We start from the raw sequence: 16,221 nt of genomic DNA on the forward strand, positions 1-16,221 counted from the left end.
TAGGAGTAGGTCAGAGCTCTGAGGGCCACCATGATGCATCCCATGAGAAGCTTTTATTTCTGAAAATCAGTAACTCTGTCTTGTCCATTTTGAGCTTCAGGAAGTTGTCCTTTATTCAGTTGGTGATGTATGTCATACAGTTTTGGAAGTTGGTCTTGGTGCTGCTGGTGTCTTCAAAGTGGGAGAGGATGATTTGTGTGTTGTCAGTGAAGGAAATTATTTTGAATCCATGGCTTTTGGCGATACTGGCCAGAGGGGTCATATAAGTGTTGAAGAGGGTGGGGCTAGTCGTGGATCCTTGGGGTACTCCACAGATGATTTCCTTGGGTTCGGAGGTGAAGGCAGACATTTTGCATTTTTCCTGTAAAGAAACAACAGGTGATCCATCTGAGAGCAACTCTTTGGATGCCAATGGTGTGCAGCCATGTGATGAGTGTATTATTATTATTGATATTACTATTATTATTATTAATATTATTATTATTATTATTAACAAAGGTTTTATACCCCTCCACTCACTTCGCTTTGAAAGCGGGATTTTCGCTGCTCTAGCAGGCGTGGAACGCTGTTACAGCGCCCCGCTCTGCCCACAGACTACGCCCCCCTCGGAGGCCACGCCCACCGCTACAAAAGGGACGCTGAATACAAGCGTCGCCTTCAGTAATGCTACACTCCTGAGGCGGAAAGCCGGGAGATTGTTATTTTAAAATTGTGTGTTTTGGCTGCATTTGTTTTTAAACCCACTTACCCCTCCACTCACTTCGCTTTGAAAAGCGGGATTTTCGCTGCTCTCAGCAGGCGTGGAACGCTTTTACAGCGCCCCGCTCTGCCCACAGGCCATGCCCCCTTCGGAAGCCACGCCCACCGCTACAAAAGGGACGCTGAATACGAGCGTCGCCTTCAGTAATGCTACACTCCTGAGGCGGAAAGCCGGGAGATTGTTATTTTAAAATTGTGTGTTTTGGCTGCATTTGTTTTTGAACCCACTTACCCCTCCACTCACTTCGCTTTGAAAAGCGGGATTTTTGCTGCTCTCAGCAGGCGTGGAACGCTGTTACAGGGCCCCGCTCTGCCCACAGGCCACGCCCCCTTCGGAGGCAACGCCCACCGCCCTTTTGCTCACCCTCCCATGAAGATGTGCTTCCCCCGGAAGCGCAGCGGACTAGCGCAGCGGGTGCGACGTTTGCGCGCCAAAGGCGCGCCTAAAGAAAGCCCGTCTGCGACCGTCCGCGGCCGACCGAGGCTAGAGGCTGGTCACTCTGCCTCTCTCATTCAATACTCCCGCTCGCAGCTGACCGATCTCCAAGGCAAGTGGCCATTAGCGGATACTATTTTAGCCCGAATCACCAGGCTTGGCCTCGTTACTCCCCAAGCCCTCTCCCACACTCGCCCCTCGCCCTTGCCTCGGATTGATCGCCCCTCGATCCCGCCTCTCTCGGGCCCGTCCCCTACTGTTGTATCTGCAATGTATCTTAACACTAGATCGGCAGTCAAACATCAGCTTGAGCTTTTTATGTTACTGGAGTCCCATAAACCCGACCTGTTATTTCTTACTGAGACTTGGTTCTCGGACAGCTCTCTTCCCTCACTACTGGCAATACTCCCTCCATCCTATTATGCTCTCCGAGCCGATCGCTCTTCTGGAAAGCCAGGTGGAGGTGTCGCCCTGATTGCCCGCAAAGAACTCACTTTTCAATCCTTAGCCTTTTCTCCTTTGGGTTCATCAGACTGTTTAGTAGCCCGCTCACTTTCCCTGACCCCTCCGCTCACGTGTGCCCTTATTTACCGACCCCCGTCCTCCCCGCAATCGTTTCTTCCAAGCTTTCAAGCTCTGATGGCTACCTTGGCAGTCAACCACTTCTCCATCGTTGTCCTTGGGGATTTCAATTTTTGGCCATCTGACCCTGCTGAGTGTGCAACCTCCAAGGAGTTTTCAGATTCACTCCGCTCTCTGAACCTCATTTCTGCTGTTCATGCCCCTACTCATAGTTTAGGACACATCCTCGACCAAATTTGGTACCGAGATTGCCCGGTCACTTCATTATCCATCTCCCCCTGTGCTTGGTCTGATCACTTTCTGATCACTTTTTCTTTATCCCTTCTCTCACTCTCCAAGCTCCCCCCCGCCAAAAACGTCTGGGCACGATCATGGAACCGCGTAGACGTAGCGGCCCTGTCTGCCACACTATCCATGTCCAGCCCCGATCTCTCAGGGCGGCCATCCTTTGAACAAGCGGAATCTATCAACGGCTGGCTGCGGGCTGGCTGCGACTCAATCGCCCCTCTAAAGCGCATTTCGTCTAAGCGCTCCAAAGATGCCAACCGCTGTTTTCCGATGACTTGAAGACTCAAAAACTTAATCTCCGCCAAGCGGAACGCCTTTGGCGGCGGGATTATTGTCCTACTTTACGAAATCGAAATGTCATTCTCCTAGCCCAATACAAAAAATCAATTCTGGAAACTAAGAAGGCTTATTTCTCATCTAAAATCCAGCTTGCGGAGAATCGACCCAGAGAAATATTTTCCATCGTTCAAGATCTTGCCTATTCCGATAGAGCCTCACTTAAACCGTCTCCTTCGCAACCACTCTGCGATTCTCTTAATTCCTTCTTTCTTGATAAAATAAGCACGATCAAAGCCAAGATTCCCCCTCCATCCCCCTCCTTCTCCAACCCTCGCTGTCCTCCAGTTGCAGCACGTCTTGACTCGATTCCCCCCTCACGACTGACTCTTTCTTCTCCATTCTCCCGCTGGTCAAGTCAGGCTCCCCCTTGGATCCCTGCCCTACCTACATCCTGAAACAGATCTATTCCTCTTGCCCCTCACCGCATCTCACGTTTCATAACAGCTCGCTATCTCAGGGTATTGTCACGCCATCACTCAAATCAGCGGTGATTGTCCCTATCTTAAAAAAACCTGGTGCGGACTCTTCTGACCCAGCCAATTACCGCCAGATCTCTCTCCTGCCTTTCCTGGCAAAGGTACTAGAACGCCATGTTGTTAGAACGTTGAGTTCATTTGCGGAAAGGAACAGCGTCTTGGCTCCCAGGCAGGCTGGATTCCGCCCTGCACACTCCACTGAGGCAGTGATAATATCTGTCCTGGACAACCTCCGGGAGGGCATGGATACTAGTCAGCCCCAGGCCCTGGTCCTCTTTGATCTCTCCGCCGCGTTCGACACGGTGGACCACGCCATCTTACTTTCACGTGTCGAGGCGGCGGGAATCGGAGGGACGGCCCTGCTGTGGCTATCCTCCTTCTTGAGTGGTCGCACTCAAGCGGTTTGCTTGGGTGAGTACTCAGCTGACTTTCGCCCAGTTCAGAGCGGGGTCCCCCAAGGATCCTCTTTGTCTCCACTGTTATTCAACCTTTACATTGCCCCCCTTATTTTTGCTTTACAGCAGCTGGAGGTCTCTGTCTACAACTATGCAGATGATCTCCAGCTTATCTTCTCTCTTTCTTCTTCCCCGAGTCAATTTCTAATATTCAGTTCATCATGACTTTTATCCAGGACTGGATGAACTTCAACCACCTGAAACTCAATCCCGACAAAACGGAATTGGTGTTGACGGGTGGTTGTTCCAGTCCTTGGTCCTCTTCCTTCTGGCCCCTTTCTTTAGGTTCCCCACCCACCCCCGTTCCCTCTGTCAAGACCCTTGGGTTCAAACTCAATAATCAACTTTCCCTCCACTCTCAAGTTAGTGCTGTCGTCTCCTCAGCCTTCCTCTCCCTCCGGACAATCCGCAAAGTCTCCCAGTTTTTTTCTCCATCCGCCCTTAAATTAATACTTTTGGCCATGGTGACGTCTCGCTTGGACTACGGCAATGCCCTCTATCATGGCATGCCAGCGTACCTCGTGAGGTGTCACCAATTGGTCGAAAACCAGGCGGCTCGTCTGGTTTTTAATCTTCCTAAATCACAACATGTCACGCCCCTTCTCAAATCTCTACACTGGCTCCCTGTTCACCAACGTGCCCTATTCAAGCTGGGCTGTATCATCTTCAAAGCCCGGTCCGGCGTTGCCCCATCTTTCATTAGCACGGCTATTCACGACTACACCCCGTCTAGAGAATTGCGCTCTGCTACTCATCAACTTCTCACTGTCCCTCGCTTCAAACGAAAAAATGGGGAGGCTCCAAATTCTCCACCACGGCCCCCGCCTTTTGGAACTCTCTCCCGTTTCACCTGAGATCCTGTTCCCAGTACCCCCTTTTCCGCAAAGACCTCAAAACCTTTCTTTTTTCCCAAGCCTTCCCTTCTTAACCTCTCCTTGTCCCTCAGTTTTCTGCCCCTTGAGTAGTAGTATCACATAGCGCCAAGAAACCGCCTGGTGTACGCGCGCTCTAGAAGTATTTTTAAACTCAAACTCAAACTGGCTGCCCGAGGGCTTCCCAACTCTAAGTGATCAAGCTATGGCGGGGAATATGTTTGTTAAAGTCACTAAGGAAATAGCCATGTCTGGATTCCACTTCTAGCACTCCTTATTCACAGGGCAAGGCATTCCAAAGCTTAGGTAAAAGATGTGAAAAGGATCTGCCACCCCATCTTGCTCTTTTAATTCATGTAGTTCCGAGAAGGCGTTTTTGAGATGATCTTAGACTTCTAGTGGGGACACGTGGCACAGCCAGGCCTCTGATTTTAGGGAGACCTCTGTTGTTTATCGCTTTATGTGTCAAGCAAAGGGCCTTGAATTTGATCCTTGCATCAATCAGAAGGCAATTAAGCTGTTTCAGATGCTCCCTTACTGATTCATGAATTGGGATTTTGCAGAGAAGCCTAGCTGCCATGTTCTACATGTTTGAAGTAGCTTTATAATGTATTTCGGAGAACCCAGATAAAGGGAATTACCATAGTCTCAGCAGGAAGCCACCATGGATTGGATTACTGTTTTCCTTAAATACTCTGGGATAAACATTAGAACCTTCCGGATCATCCTGAGTAGTTCAAAACAAATGCTCGCCAGCTTTTTTACTTGTTCTTCCATTGCCAATTTGTTGTCCATCCATATTCCCAGATTCTTAATGGAAGTGTTTGGGGCTGGAGAGTTCCCTATACAGCTTGGCCAACTAGGCAGAGGCCTGAGGACAGTGTTTTCCCCCAGAATCATCAACTCTGTCTTGTCACCATTTAATTTCAAGCAGCAGTTAGTCATCCATTTAGCCAATTTTTCCAAACAGGGTGGCAGTTGTTGGCATTCAAAATGTGTTCCATTATCAAATGAGACCACCAGCTGCTTATCGTCTGCATAGGAAACCATGAATAGGCAGAACTCCTGGACAATATCTGCCAGTGGCCGCATGTAAATATTAAATAGAGTAGGTCTAAGCGATGAACCCTGCGGCACTCCACATACTGATGGCATACTGTCAGAGAAAGAACTGGATTCCATGACTTGGAAGGATCTATGTTTTAGAAAAAGACGCAAGCCACTCCAGGGCTTTGTCCTGGATCCCCAACTCCCTAAGTCTATTTAAAAAATGACGTGATCTACAGTATGAAACGCAGTGCTCAAGTCCGGGAGCAAGACTGCGGCTGAGCCACCTTGGCCAAGCGTGCTTTTAAGCTCTTCGGGAACCACCAGAAGGGCAGATTCAGTGCTGTGCACAAAAGCCCATCTGTGTGGTATGAAGACAATGGATGTCTTCCTAGAAAGCAGACAGCACCTGATCTACATTTTTTTCTAGTAGGTTTCCTACAAAAGGTAACAGTGAGATAGGGTGATAGTTGATGGGTAGTGATGGATCTAGATGAGGTTTTTTGAGCAGCGGTCTAATGGTTGCATGTTTACAAATTTTTGGGACAGTTCCCAAGTTTAATGAGCGATTGAGAATTTCGACTATCGAAGGGAGGATGGCCTCCATACCTTTAGCTAGAACATGGGGGTGACAGATATAACTGAGATCCAGATTTATTCTTATTTATAAGGGCCTGTGCTGTGTCTTCACTTGAAGGTGAAAAAGAGGTTAAAATAAGGGGTTTGGAGTCACCATAAAGTCTGCTGCTTGGCTTGGATCTGTACTTATACCTCCTTGAAATGAGTCATAGATGCCTGTAACCTTTTTTTGGAAGAAGACTGCTAACTCATTGCATCTTTTCTTGGAGGATTGTGGAAGGATGTTACCCTGGTTTAGGGTTGTCAAAGCTTTGAAAATTTTAAAAAGTCACTTAGGGGAATTTGCCGCCTAGTATATCTTTTCCTCAATTTTCCTCAAAAAAATTTAGCCTGGGCGTTTTTAGTTTCATTGCGGTACAACCTAATGGTCGATTTATATCTAACTTTTAAAGATGAATCATAATCCTTCTTTCATTTCCTTTCCAACTTCTTACAGTCCTTCCTTAGGGAAACTAGATGGGTTTAAACCAAGGGGCTCTTTTGATATTTGTTTTAGACTTTATAGTAGTTTTTAGGATACACTCATCTAGTAACTGAGGGATCCAGTTTTCCCAATGAGTGTAAACCTCATCCACATAACCTTTTAAATTCGGAGAGGAGGTTTCCAAAGATTTTCATCCATACTTCTGGGTTCAGTTTAGACCACTTCTGCACTTGATTGGAGGGAGTATTGGGATGTTTTAGGGCGCCTATATAGTCAGCGTAAAAGGAATAAAATGATGGTGTGACCATGGCACAGGGACTGGGGCGGAGACTTGAATCTTAAGGTTATTAGGAAAAATGGGGTAATGTATGTGCCCTTTCACGTGGGTAGAGGCGGATATGTGTTGTATTAGTTGCCCCGCTTCTAATTCCTGCGACAGTCTATTAATGTAAGGAATATTACATTTGTTGAGATGTATTGTTGGGTTGTTCCTACATATCTGCAGGATATGTGCATTGTTTGGATAACATAAACTAAGGAATTGGAGTCTAAACTGTTTCCAGACACCCACATAGGATATGTGAGCCTATAGACTATCTAGCTCACAGTGCCACTATAAGCCCTCAACACTTATCAAGGAGCAAATCGTTTTCTGGCATCCACTGAACATGACAACTCTTGAGCCCCTCAGGGATCGTGGAAACAGTGCAGTACTTTTTGCTCAGTCACTCATGCTCACTTATTCTCAGAGAGATGCACAGAATAAACAATGGGTACATTTTCAATAAGCATTTTTTGAAACAGCATCATTCTAGAGTAAAATGTTTTTGCTATGACAATCATTAGAAAGAAACAGATATACAAGATTACAAGCACCAACAGAGTAAATAAAATGTAGAATTCTACAACGTAAATATATGCAGGCATGTCAATACATGGCAGTAACTGAGCATACTCCGTAGATGAAAACCCTATCTAAGTGTACCTAGCATGTATGTGGGTGTAAAGCCAACATTTGCCTAGGGAAAAGCCAACATTTCCCTAGGGAAGAGCCAACCCCATTACCTGATGGTAGAGAATGAAGGACCCCGTCTTGGTCTCGAGTAGGACACCCCTGCAAGGGATGTCAGACCACTGCGTGCTGGAAATGTGTGCAGGACTTCAGTGTCTCATGTCAGTGTGGAAGCTTTCTCCTCTGGTTTTCCGAGCAAAGATGTAGTGCCTATATACCCTGAAGGTAGCCTCAGGGGTTCTACCTAGATGTGTGATGATACTGTGGGCCTGTCATTCAAGGATGATGATAGTGGTGACCTTTGTATAGAGTTATTATACAGAAAATGTTAATTCTGCTGTGATATTAAGAATCCTCATGCATAATAAATTAGGCTAGTTTTCGAAGAAAACCACACAACATTTATTCGGCACGTAACTAGGTAAAAGGTCAGCGTCAGAACCCTTATGTAAAGCAAGGTAAGACAAATGTAGGTAAAAAGATGTGCATCTACCTAAGCCTTTATTGGGGTACATTGGGGCTCATAGCAGTATATTAAGGTCGCCTAAGATGGCGATGTGCGTTTTCCTCACTGCTAGACCAGTGAGAGTCTCTGTCAAGTTATCTATAAAATGTTCACTAGTGACTGGAGGTCTATACATGAAGGGTTCTTAAAAACTGTATACAGGGGAGAATGAGATGGCAGATTGAAAGCTTTCACAGTCTAATATTGGGAGGGGAGTAATAATACATTTGAATTCCTCCTTCAATATAATGGCTATGCCGCCCCTACCTTTCCCATACAATCTTGTCTATGTATCTGGAACCTAGAAGGAAGGGCTATTAAAATATCTGGGGTGGAGCTGTCATCAAGCCAACTTTCTGTGATGAACAGAACATCTAAGTCTCCCTCTTCCAACAAAATCCTTATCTCTATTTTATGTCTCGGAAGAGATTGACTGGTTATTAGACCTAGCTTCCAGGGTCTAGTTTCAACTTGTAAGGAATGTTTCAGTATAGTCAGCCCTTTCTGCTGAGGAAAGGTGTTCTTCTGTTTGGCATCATTTGTACCGAGACTCCATTGCTTTTTCATTGCCATCTCGTGTCAAACACTTCCACACGATCCACCTGGTTGTTTCTGCTGATGCCTGAGGAAATCTAACTAACACGACAACAGCCATCTTGCAGCCTGCATTTCTGCCCAGGAACTGTCGCACACCCAACCCCCCCTGTTCTTGCAGTACAACAGAAAGCCACGAGACACTCACACCCTGTGTAAATGATTTGTTTTCCATCTCCTGCTCCCAGCCTGGTAAACATCCTTGACACCAGGTCACCATCTACAAATGTCGTCTGGATCTGGTTATCAACTGCAAACACTGCCCTGATTGAACAATGAACTAACAGCCAAAAGACTGAGAAGAAAAAGTATAAAAGGCTTGTAAACTGCGGAGTAAAGCAGCAGCCTCCTCTGTCTTGTTTCTGACGAGCTTGGGACTCTGTTCCATAGCCCGGACTATTTGAATAAATCTGAGTTCCACCTGCAGACGAAGGCTCCTGTGTCTCCTTTTACTACGTATGAAGGGTATGGAAGGCTTGGGCGGTTCCCCCGCCGCCGAGACCAAGTAAGTGGGTTAATCCGGTTCTTCAAATGGCGCCTGAACAGGGACTCCAGGAGCACGAAGATCAGGCCCGGTGGATGTGAGGAGGTGCATGGAGATACTCCGACGGAGGTACCCTACCCGAGGGATTCTTGCAATCTGGTAAGCCGAACGACTCGCCCGCTGTTCCTCCCAACCCGGTCTGGGCCACATGATCGCGTATTCGCTGGAGTCCCCTAGCAAATAATTTCTGGAGCAGGACACAGCCCTACGTCTGCAGAAGAGAACTACCCCTGTAAGGTAAGGGTGGACTGATCACCCACCAAGTCTCTATAATTCTGTTATTGACTTTCACAAAAGACCAGGTTCTGGCCCAGTATTTGTCGATAAGTTTGTCAGTAACTTGCTTCCTGAGATCTCCGCCAGGCTTAAGAAAGTTGAAAGTACGTGGTCTGCCCAAACTATGACTGGTATCTTGGCTATGGCACAATATCACGAGAATAGGCAGAATGAAGATAGAGACAAGGAAAGTAAGAAGGTTAGGGATCTTAAGACTAAGGCACTTCTGCAGCAGGCTAACCCTCCCCAAGGTCCCGATGCCCGCGGGAATTTCAGACCTCAACCCCAAACCCCTCCGAGAGCTTGCCAGTCTACCCCCTCCAGCCCTCAACGTACGGAAGCCCTCCGAACAGATCAGTGTGCTTATTGTAAGGGGTACGGCCATTGGATAGATGAGTGTCCTGTGTTAGTTGAAAACGTCCGATCAGGGAAGACTCGGCCTCGCCCTCCAGGGAGGGGAGGCCGACTAGGGACCATGGCCCGCCCCATCCACAGGACAAAGAACGCAGGTCCAGGAGTGACGCTCCCATCCGGCGGCGCTCGGTCAATAGGTTTGATGGGTACGAAGCAACACACACTTATTACAATGATGATTATGATGAAGTTCGATGAGACATGGTCCTACCAAGCATAGGACAGCCAGGAAAGGGGTATTACCAGAGTGCAAATTCCAGTGGATCAAAGGAGCCCGTATGTTCAAATGTCAGTTGTAGGGAACGATCAGAATTTTCTTTTGGATACTGGGGCCACCAGGTCTTCTATTGCATGTCTGTCAGTCCCGGGGGAACACCTATGACCAGCCATGTCTCTGAACCCCTTACTCTCGATATTGGCCCTGCACATCTTGACGCTCCCTTGGTTCTTCCTACAGGTTGCAGTGAAAACTGGTTAGGTATGGATTTACTGAAAGCTCTGTATGCGACCATATCATGTAGTCCCCAAGGTGTATCCCTAACAATTTACCCCACCGCAGCTTCCTATAAGTATCTATCAGGTCCCCTGCCACCAGAGTTGCAGTCTTTACCTTCCTTTCTCTGGGCATCATCAGACACTAATGTAGGGTGTCTCAACATATCCCCTCATGTGGTACGCCTCCAGCCAGGTGCACTTCTCCCCCGCCTCTGGCAGTATCAACTGCCCACGGAAGGAGAAATGGCCCTTTTAACAATATTATCTGAATTAATGGACAAGGGCGTAGTGGAGGAGACACGTGGCAATATCTGTAACAATCCCATTATTCCCATTCTTAAAAAGACCAATGGAGATGCTCTCTCCCCTAAAATATACAGATTTGTGATTGACCTGAGAGCCCTCAACAAAATAACAATCTCCCAATATCCTGTTGTCTCCGACATTACAGCCCTCTTAACGATGGTCCCTTCTGACATCACGCACTTTTCTGTCATAGACCTGAAGAATACTTTTTTCAGCATTCCTATACATCCTGACAGCAGACATTTGTTTGGTTTCTCCCTTGGTGGGCGGAGCTTTTGATTCTGCCGCGCCCCTCAAGGTTTCACCGAGAGCCCTAGTATCTATAGTCAAGCCCTAAAAAGTCAACTAGATTCCTTGGAACCTCCTGATAAGTCCACACTATTACAATATGTAGATAACCTCCTCATTACTGCAAATTCTGCCCCAGCATGTAAAGAAGCTACTCTCTGTTTGTTACGCCACCTTGCCCTCCATAATCACAAAGTCTCTTTGAAAAAGCTTCAGTTTTGTCAAGAGAAGGTGACCTATTTAGGTCATCTCCTCTCGAAGGAGGGAAGGCAGCTCACCGCTGATCGTGTAGCCATTTTCAATGCTATGACGGCCCCACGAACACAAAAGCAGGTTCAAGCCTTCATAGGCGTAACCTTATACTGTAGACAGTGGATTTCCAATTTTTCGGCCATGGTTAAACCTCTTCTTGCCCTCACCACTAAAGACATATCAGACAGTTCCTTTCCATGGACTAGAGAGCATGCACAGGCCTTCCAAGATTTAAAAAAGGCTCTGTGTACTGCTCCAGTCCTCGGTACTCCTGATTGTACATGAGACAGACGGATGTGCATGCGCTGTTTTGACCCAGATGTTTGGAGGTCACAATAGGCCATGTGCCTATTTTTCAGCCACCTTAGATCCTGTTGCAAGGGTTCTCCCAGGATGCCTACGGGCAACCGCTGCGGCCGCCCTCATGGTCCGTCAGAGTGCGGGGATCGTGATGAACTCCCCCCTGACTCTGATGGTCCCCCATTCTGTAGATACCCTCCTTAATAACACGAAGACACAGTACCTCACTAGCGAACGACTCACAGGATATGAACCGACACTCTTTGCCAGCCACATTAACATCAAAAGATGCACTGTATTAAACCCTGCCATATAACTCCAACTGGATACTCAGCATGCCCGCTTAGACCCACATGACTGCATATTAAGGACACCCCGATATCAGAACCAGAAGGTACACTGTATGTGGACGGATCATGTCTCAGAGGGCCAGATGGTAACACCTCAGCCGCCTACGCCCTCACGACATTAGGGAGAGTAGTAGAAACAGCTCAGATTCTGCAGTGCTCTACTCAAGCAGCAGAATTAGTGGCCCTCACTAGAGCTTGTGAGTTAAGCAAAGGGATGATTGTAAATATGTATACTGACAGCCAATATTCCTTCGGGGTGGCCTACAACTTCAGGAGGTTATGGAAAGAAAGGAATTTTCTTACTTCTCATGGGACCAAGATTCAACATGGCCCCCTAATTCACCGATTGTTAGACTCCCTGACACTCCCCAGAAAGGTGGCCATTATAAAATGTAAGGCCCATAAGAAAGTGGCAGATGATGTTGGGAAAGGCAATGCCCTGGCTGACCAGACGGCCAGACAAACAGCTCTTAGGAAAAGGGAAGGAATGTATGTAGGAGGTCCCGCTAGGTGGATGGCAGACGAGGGCATGGTTGAAAACACAGTACAGAGTGTGATTGATATTCAGTCCCATACTACTCCTGAGGAACTAAGGGTGTGGAAGGAGCAATTAGCAAAGGAAGGAATTGATGGTTGTTAGGTCCGTACGACTATGGAAAGACAATGGATGTTACCTGACAGTTACGTGCTACCAGTAGGTACGATGGCCCATGGTCCTGCTCACATCAGTGCAAAAGGGATATGTAAACTGTTGGAACCTACATGGTACAACTCTAAGATACCAAGTTGGTACCAGTACGTGTGATATCACAAAAGCTTTAAACTCCACATCTCCTCGGAAGCTGGTGGCATCCCCCAACACCTATTTCATCTGTGGCACTGCCGCCTACACTTGGCTCCCCCGTAACTGGTCTGGTACCTGCTATCTGGCCTTCCTCCTTCCACCAACGTATTCTACCCATGGAGGTTATCACCTGTGAATGAAGGGCGCTCTGTGCCGTTCACGTAGGGGCGTCATATCAGCCGAGAATACAGCAGGCCAGGAAAATGGGGACTTCTTTAAAGGTTTCCTTCCTTTCTGGGGCCCCATGGCCAACAGTCAGGCTGTACGAGGACTGACCAGGGTTCTTGAAGCCACCATCACAGTAACAGCTGGTGCCCTCTTCAACATCACTGCAGAGCTGCAGGCGGACCGCCTCATAACGCTCAAGAACAGAATGGTCCTAGATGTCATCCTTGCTGATCGTGCTGGTGTGTGTAAATTGATCAGCTCCAGCTGCTGCGTGTACTTCCCAGACAACGCACCTACAGTGTACGATGCCATCCAAAGTCTGCATCGCCTTTCTTCCAAAACTCATCTAGATGACGGCAACTGGTCCCTCACAGGCTGGATCTGGGGCCTCCTTTCCCAGTGGGGGTGGAGGATCCTCATCTTCCTTGCCTTGGGAGTAACTGTCCTGGTCTCCTGCTGTTTGTGCTTTCAGTGTCTGCCAGTGCTCTGTACAATGTGTGTCCAGACCGTCAAGCCTCCACCCTCTAACATTCACAACACCAATATGATGATGATGCTCCAACAAGAAACCGTTGGCCTTATGAACATTGACATTTCTTAAAGTATTTGCCACTCAATGGCAAAAGGAGGGTCTGAGGAAAAGTGTTCTTCTGATCAGCATCATTTGTACCGAGACTCCATTGCTTTTTCATTGCCATCTCGTGTCAAACACTTCCACACGACCCACCTGGTCATTTCTGCTGATGCCTGAGGAAAATATAACGAACACGACAACAGCCATCTTGCAGCCTGCATTTCTGCCCAGGAACTGTTGCACACCCAACCCCCTCTGTTCTTGCAGTTCAACAGAAAGCCATAAGACACTCACACCCTGTGTAAATGATTTGTTTTCCATCTCCTGCTCCCAGCCTGGTAAACATCCTTGACACCGTGATCAGGTTATCTGGACAATGGTCTGACTGCTGGGCCTTGATCAGGGTGATTAAACAATGACCTGAAAGACCGGGCTTTGATCAAGGTGATTAAACAATGAACTGAAAGACTGAGCCTTGATCAAGCCGAGTGAACAATGATTTGTGTACCAAGCCTTGACCAGGTCACCATCTACCAACGTCGTCTGGATCTGGGTATCAACTGCAAACACTGCCCTGATTGAACAATGAACTATTAGCCAAAAGACTGAGATGAAAAAGTATAAAAGGCTTGTAAACTGCAGAGTAAAACAGCAGCCTCCTCTGTCTTGTTTCTGACAAGCTTGGGCTCTGTTCCATAGCCCGGGCTATTTGAATAAATCTGGGTTCCTCCTGCAGATGAAGGCTCCTGTGTCTCCTTTTACTACGTATGAAGGGTAGGGAAGGCTTGGGCGGTTCCCCCGCCACCGAGACCCAGTAAGTGGGTTAATCCGGTTCTTCACTGCCCTTTTAAAGCATAGTTTCTCTGTGCACATACCTCATCTCCCTTATCCAGGATATCCACTCTAAGCGAGAGGGTGCATTGTGATTCAGGGGGTGGCCTGAGCGACAGCAGCTGGTCCGCTGAGTATTTTATTTGTTTAGGGACGATTTTGGCTGAGTTCCTGGACCCTGGTCCTGTTCAGGAGTGGAAAGGCATAGACTGGCTTGTCTTTGGCATGCAGCAGCGCGCCCACACCCCAGCCACCATATGAAGACGTGAACAGCTAACAACTATAACGCCAACCTCCAGCTGCTCTTGTGCCCTCTATGATAGAGAGGGGTAACACTACCTCTCTATGTTTGCTGTTATTACTGTCCTAACGGCTACTCTTCCCCCAACAAGAGCATCAAAATAACAATGACTTATCAATTTGAAATCGTTACTCAGCAACTTTAAAAATTATTAATCTGCATTTTTTTAAATTATCAATCAACAGTTTTGAATGTAACCAACAATAAGTGTACATAGGATAATCAGTGTTTCCCCCAATGCAGTGCTCTCACCTGTGCGCCCACACCCCAGCAGCCATATGAAGACGTGGATGGCTAACAACTACAGCTTCAACCTCCGGCTGCTTTCCCGCACTCTATGATAGAGATGGGTAACACTACCTCTCTATGGTTGCAGTTATTACCATCCTAATAGGCACTCTCACCCCAGCAATAGCAGCAAAAAAGGTTGAATTATTAAGTTAAAGTCGTTATTTGGCAATTTTTTACATTATTAATCAACAATTTTAAAAATTATTAATCAGCAGTCTTTACTGTAACCAACAATTGTTTTACATAGAATAATCAGCATTTCCCCCAATGCAGCGCTCTCACCTGTGTATGGTGGGAAACTGTATTGAACGCTGCCGAGATGTCTACGTGGATCAGAGCTGTAGTCTCTCCTCGATCGAATGTCATCAGTAGCCACAATGAGGGCTTTCTCTGTGCTGGTAATAGTATGTAAACAAGAACAGGTCCCAACAGGTATTATTTAAAAGACTGTTTCAATAGGAGTATGCCACAGGCATTACTAAGAACAGAACACATGCTCCCGCATTTACTGCCGACCAGCCACGCCAGATGAGCGCTTGCCTTCTGTGCCTTTCATGTTTTCAGACGCTGCCCAACTTTGTGAGCAGCCCTAGGACGGAACGCGACCAGCAATTGACGCCATTAACAGCCGTTTGCCGCCAGCCTCGCCATCCCAACTGGCACTTTCACTGTACCCATCGACAACCCCGTCTTGATGACGATCCTAAACCAAGGGGATCGAAACGCCGTCGACCACACAGCCTGAATCATACGACGCATATCACACTTAAAGCTTTTTACCGAAAAAACTATTTTCCAAGTGATTGTAACTTGCTCTGTAATTGAAGCTTTAAATGATGTACATAATTTCATGTATGCGCCACTTATGCTGTTTTTAAAAGCACTTGCACTTCTCATTTCACTTCAAACTGTATATAGCACCTTGCACCAAGTGCCACTGGGTTGTCACAAGATCTAATCTTTACAGTGCTGTCTTAACTGTAAATGCATTACCCCTTGCCCTTGGTGAATAATACCACCCTTTTTTCAATCCTCTGACTCCTTGTGTTCTGTTCTTAGTAATGCCTGTGGCATACTCCTATTGAAACAGTCTTTTAAATAATACCTGTTGGGACCTGTTCTTGTTTACATAACGCACCCTCCCCAACGTGGTTTATGGGTTACCTCCTGTGCTTCCTATAACTATTAGGTAATAGTATGGACCCACATATCCAAATTATAATTTAAAAGATCAATAAGCACATCATCAGGCCCAGGGCCTTTGTCTGAGGGACTAACACTGATGGATCTACCACATCCATCTGTTAAAGTTAGGACAGCCACTGTCTGAAGCATGATAAATGTTCGAGACATGTGAAACCCTCCAATCAGCAGTAACACTAACCTTGAGTGATAAAATATGATACTTCTGGAAAAAAGGGCTATTAAACTTTTTTCCAAAAGCAGTTGCACTCGTAGGGACACAAGCCATTCTCAAGTGCTCCCAGGCCTTGACACTAATGGTTTTCTTTCAATCTCTGGCCATATATTTTCAGTCTACTGTACAATAAATAACGTTA

This window comes from Lissotriton vulgaris, chromosome 3_1 (assembly GCF_964263255.1).
Source record: "Lissotriton vulgaris chromosome 3_1, aLisVul1.2, whole genome shotgun sequence".
Taxonomy (NCBI): Eukaryota; Metazoa; Chordata; class Amphibia; order Caudata; family Salamandridae; genus Lissotriton; species Lissotriton vulgaris.